Source organism: Empidonax traillii, unplaced genomic scaffold (assembly GCF_003031625.1).
Source record: "Empidonax traillii isolate 1590-97213 ecotype Southwest subspecies unplaced genomic scaffold, ASM303162v1 scaffold2295:size37475, whole genome shotgun sequence".
NCBI classification, from domain to species: domain Eukaryota; kingdom Metazoa; phylum Chordata; class Aves; order Passeriformes; family Tyrannidae; genus Empidonax; species Empidonax traillii.
In genome coordinates, this window is record NW_020957488.1 from 17,999 (window position 1) to 23,957 (window position 5,959).

The following is a 5,959-nucleotide window of genomic DNA, read 5'->3' on the forward strand; positions in this document are numbered from 1 at the left end:
GTGGCAGGACCAAAGCAAGGTGTGTTCTGGCCACAGGAATGCTGAGGGGTTGCTGCAGGAGAAGCCAGGATGATGCTCTGGGCATCACCCAGAAGCCAGGACGGGTAGCACACCCAGAGCTGTGTGAAAACAGCCCGGTTTGGGGTTTTTTTTTGACATCAAGATGAAGAAGACAACACTCGCCACAGTAACGGTGCAACAAAAAGGTTCTGTAAACCAGCAAAGGGATCACCCCCGAAAGCCCAGCACCTGGGGGGGTCCCAAAGTCTTGGGATGGAGTGGCAGGGCTCACACAGACCAACTCAGATCCCTGGAGAAAAGCTCCCTGCATCCTTGGAACCTGCCACGGGTAAACATGGATGTGGTTTAAAGAGAGCCACGTGACGAGGACTCAAAACCCAACACCCTCAGAGGGGTTTGCCAGCTCCTGAAGGATCCAAGGGCACCTTCATCACGCCTTTACCTGCCCTCCTGGGACACATCTGAAACCAAGCAAAGCTCAACTAAACCTTACAGGGCTCCCTCTCTTCCTTCTACCAAAAAAATGGAAAAAAAAAAAAAAAAAGAAATCCCCAAGCACATATTTTTATTGACCAAGGTTCCAGCAGTCTCATTTCCTGCTACGTCCCTCTCCAAGGCAGGAGTACTGCTGCACTAATTGTAAGCCTATGGAGAAACAGGCTTCCCTCTGCTTTCACACTGGAATTAGTTACGCTCAGCCTGGCCTTGCATTATTTTGAAGCTCTGCAACGTCAAAAGAAAATTAGAGTGACTTGTTAAATCCTTTTAAAAGGTAGAACAACCCAATTGCTCCAGGTTCCCCTACAAAAAAAAAAACCAAACCTGCAAAGCCAAACCCAAAACGAGCTCTTAAATCACAACCAGGGCTTTAATGTGGTAGGATTTCAGTCTTATATTTTAAATTCATTCTTTTTTTTTTGTTCATCTGAACGATCACAGTGGCTTTAATGAGCTCTCCCTGTGAAAACTCCCAGCTACAAAGGCTCACATTTGCTCGTGTTCCAGAGCTCCACACACCTCGAAAGGAAATCCTAAAGCATCGCGTGCTCCTTAGCAGCCAGATTACCAGCTTTTAATCCTCTCTGCCAGATGTATTTTTAATCTTTTTGTGTGTAATAAAGCAAATTAGCGTAGTTGTACGGGCAGACCCAACCAAAACACACACATCAGGTTTAAAAAAAAGACCCGAATTTGGTTGCATTTTGATGATCTGGCAAGGAACGGAGCTGGGGGCTGAATTCAAGTTGCTGCACGGTGAGTGAGGAGCTTCATCACCCTTGAGCCACAACTCACAGGCTCCCATTCCTCTGCCAGGTCCCTGACAAGGCACCGCACCAGCTCTTGGATGAACAATCCCAGCACGGTTTGGGTTGGAAGGGACCCTGAAGATCGCTCCACAGAGGAATCTCTACAGCAGGAACCCTTCTCTGAGGTGGCTCTCAGCATCTCCCCTCCAAGGGATGGGGCAGAAGTGGTCTGGGACAGGGGTGGAGCCACCAGGTCCAGGCCACTGGCTGTGAGAGGACAGGTTATGCCCCTGGAAGCTCACGAGTGAGTTCTGTGCCCCAGAACCGGGTGCTGACCAAAAGGTCGATTTCCAAGACGTCCAAACAGCATCAAACCCGTAAATCTGCTGAAATCGGGGGCTTTACACCAGCAGGGAGTCGGATCTCAGGGGTCTGGGGGACAGCAGGGCAAGTCCTGAGCCTCCTGTGGCAGGATCCCTGGTTATCACACACTGAGATTTCTGACTGCCCAGGGCAAGGGGGGGGGAAAGCAGCAACTATTTCAATTTTATAAACAGAAAACTACTCAACATCAACGCTGACATCCAGTTTGACTTCGGGAGGGATTTAAAGAACCTGGGCTTCTTCGTTCCCTAATCCCACACCACGCTTCCCTACTACCAAGCAGGATCCACTTCTAACAATGCAAAAGCATCTGCCCACATTTTTGCAATTATTCCAGACCCGGCAGAGAGCACCCTCCCCTTTCTGTAGGGTTAATCTAAAGAACAGTTGCCAAAATGCTGGGAACACAGTCAAACAATAGCTCCTCTGATGAAATTCCTCCACTCCATAGAGAAACCAGTATCCTCCAGCTGCTGTGGCTTGTCCAGAGAGATCTCCGAGTGTTTACCCGCTCCCATAAATAAAAGGGGAAAAAAAAAAAAAAAAAAAAAAAGGATGACAAACTGAAAGATTTGAGTGCAGCTTGCAGAAAAAAAAAAAAAAATGACTGCAGAGCCCCTGCCATGTAACCACAACACAGGTTTTACTAACGCAACATTTGCCTTGTGTGAAACACAAACCCGGGGCCAGCAGCGGAGGGAGGGCAACGCCAGCCACCTGTCCCGGGGACAGAGACCACTCCCAGCAGCTCCATCCCCTTAAATCCCCCCCTTTCTCAGCTGGAATCTCCGATAGGTCATTTATAAAAGCCGGGAAGGCAGGCTGGACAGCTGAGTTCCAGCAGCTATTTATCCACGTACGCCTGAATTCCAGCAGACACCTTTATTTATAAAGGCTCTCCGGCTGACCGGGATTTGACACGGGCTACAAAAAGCACTCGGCCTCCAACTGGCTGCTCCAGAAGAATGTGAGGAGAGGTTGGTGAGCGCAGGCCAAGCTGACACCTTCACACAGATTCCCTGCTGCTGCTGCCATGGCTTGGAATAGAGCAGGTTTAAGTAATTGATTTCCTGAGCAGACACATCGAGTCACACACCTTTGCCTCTTCTGCTGCGGGTTCGAGTGAATTGTTTTCCCCCTATCCCTGATTCTAATAGAATATTTGGAGTATTTTATGTTTCCTGTATGTTCGTATGTTTTATATGTGTTCTAATGGAATATTTAGAGTATTTTATGTTTCATCAGGCCTATTTCCCCTCACTTTAGACCTCCTGGGTCTGCACTTTCTTGCTTGTCAACCTTTAGGCTCACCCTGACCTGAGAGCCGTGAACCTGGACATTTACTTTCCATGAAACTTGGGAAAACCCAGGACTCACAGCTAATGCAAGTGCAAGGGGACGGGGAGGAAGAAGGTGCAAAGAAAAATCAGCCACTCACAGCTGGTTTTCTGTAGCTCCAACACTCTCAGTGGCAACCCCTGCTAGCAGAAAGGTGACCAAGCGCAGGGCCAAAGTGTGAATTCCGCTTTAAATGGACAGAATTCCCAGGAGCAGCACGTGCAAACACAGCCTGCAGGGCTCAGCCGGGCCAAGGGAGGCTGTGATTACCTGTGGGCTCACATCACACTCCTGACTCTGTTATAATAACCTGAAACAAGAGCTGGGCCCCAGTTCCCCATGGAGCTCCAACAGAGCCCGGCACGGGGATGGTGAGGAAGGGACTTCCTTGCCTGATTCCTCATTTCTAAGGCAAGGACCATCAAAAGCATCCTCCTGTGACTTTCTAAAGCAGCCCTGTTCAGCCTGGAGAAGAGAAAGCTCTGGGGAGACCTTGGAAGCCCTTTCAGTACATCAAGGGGCTCTAAGAGAGCTGGAGAAGAACTTTGGACAAGGGCTTGGAGTGACAGGACAAGGGGGAACAGCTTCCCACTGTCAGAGACTGGATATCTGGGAAAAATCCTTTACTGTGAGGGTGGGCAGGCCCTGGCACAGGTTGCCCAGAGAAGCTGTGGCTGCCCCTGGATCCCTGGAAGTGTTCAAGGCCAGGTTGGACAGGGCTTGGAGTGACCTGGGCTAATGGAAGGTGTCCCTGCCCATGGCAGGGGGTTTGGAACAAGGTGAGGTTTAAGGTCCCTTCCAACTCAAACCATTCTGGGAGTCTGTGATCCTTCCTGCTCCCAGCACCCTCTCCCATAGCACCCACCCCTCCCGGCACAGGACTGAGCCCCAGCACAACCCTCCAGCTAAAATTCCCTACAGATGATGAAAATCTGGGGGCTGAGAGCGACAGGAGCGGCCAAGGGACCTCGGGCATCCCTCACAGCACGACCTGAAGCTCCAGGGAGGTTTCCCAGGTTCCCCTGAGGGGTTGCCAGATGGGATCCCCCACGGGCCACCCTGAAGCCTCCAGCAGCAGCATCAGGAAGGAGCTGTGTCCCTGTGCTGCTGAGTAAGTTGTTATGGTTACTGAAGGGTTTGCTGGGCTTTTTTCTCTCCTCTTTTAAAAAGAATTCTTATCAGTTTAACATAATACCACCAGTCAATAACAATTCTTATCTTAAAAGGTCACTCAGGTAGTTTTAACTCAACATTTCATCTGTGTTTGCATTATCTGGAGGGAAACAGCCTGGAGACTTTGTATTTTTTTTTTTCTAATAATCCACTTCTTTGGAACTGCGAGATTTAGAAAATAAAAAAAAACCCTACCCAGAACCAAGCTGACCCTGTGGCAATTTGAGCACACCAGGGAACCGAGAGAAAAAAGGTAGAAAAATCACATTGATGTTTGCTGCATGAGAAACGGGGGGAATATCCCAACAGGAAAACTGTGAAAAGCAGGGAAATGCACAGATGCAGACCAGAGCTGCTGCAGAAACACCACGTGCTGCTTGCAAACGTCAGATCAGCCACGTTTCTCCACAACAGAAGTTGCGGGTTTTTTTTCCTCCACGTTTCTTTCCCCACTGCCTTCCCTCACTTCCCCACTGCAGCTGGAGGACACAGAGAAGGGGGTCAACACAAAAAAACCCAATGATGAGAAAAACTGATCTGTCATTTCAGGGTTAAAAAACAGAGTAAACAAGAAGAAAACGCAGTGCACGGAAAGTGGGTTTTAAAATGCTTCCAGCTAAACCTGGTCAAACCCTGTTTTACCCACCCACTGAATTTCTTCTCATAACTACAATTAAAACTGCAAACACAACGTGTGCCCATTCCCCACCAGGCAAGGTGCAGGAGAACTAACTGGTTAAAAGGGAAGGCAGGTCTGTGGCTTGTCTGAAATGAGTTTTATCAAATTAAAAAAAAAAAAAAAAAAAAAAAAAAAAAAAAAAAAAAAAAAAAAGGAGCAATCTGGAATTAATTACTTGTGAGGATCAGTAACAGAGGAGAAGCTTTTTAAAGCGCTCTGTGCTTCTACTCCAGGGCTGCCTTGCTCGAGAGCAAAGAGCGGAGCGGAGCTGCTGAATCCTGCAGATGACAGTCACAATATTAACATTATTTTAAGTAAAATAACATCTTCAGGCACGACAGCTCAACCAGCTGGGCCACATCCAGCTCCTGCAAATAACAGGGAAGGCTTGCAGGGGCGGTGGGAGAAGCTGGCTCAGCCCTGGGTGCAGCAGAGCCGTCAGGACCAGCCATCCGTGTCTCCCATCACGGACAGTCCCACTCCCACAACACGGAACGACCACGAGTTTGTTCAAGGACAACACCCGTGGATTGTTTTTTTATAGGATACAAGAAAGCTTTAGCACTGCAGCTCAAGCACTGCAAAGGCCCAGAGAAGGGCAGTCACTGTTAACAGCAGAGAATTATATGGTTTACACCCCGGGTTCTAGAAGATCAGAAGTCTACAGAGTCATCACTGCTCCGGAATGAGGTGCTGCACCACACACCTGCACAGCACCGCACGCACAGAACCCTTTCAGAAAAAAAACGTGCTAAAATTCAGGCACCTTCACCAAAATCCCTGATACGGCCCTGCCACGGAGTCACCTCAAGCAAACACTCAAATAAAACCGAGCCAGGCATTGGATGGGTGAGCCTGCACTGGGAAATCCTTGGATTACACCTCCTCTTGCCTCAGCCAGACGTCTTTGCCTCTGGCACATTAAGACCAGTAGAAGAAGGTAGAAGGAGACAAGGTACCTGCCAGTACAAAGCAAACTGGGTTTCTGCCTCCTCACCCTGCCCAGGCTCATTTTCTGCTCATTCCCCACAGTCTGAGCTGCGTTGCCCTCACGCTCTGAGAGAGAAAATCCAGCTCGGAATCCCCCCGTGCCAGAAACACAACTCCCTGTGCCTGC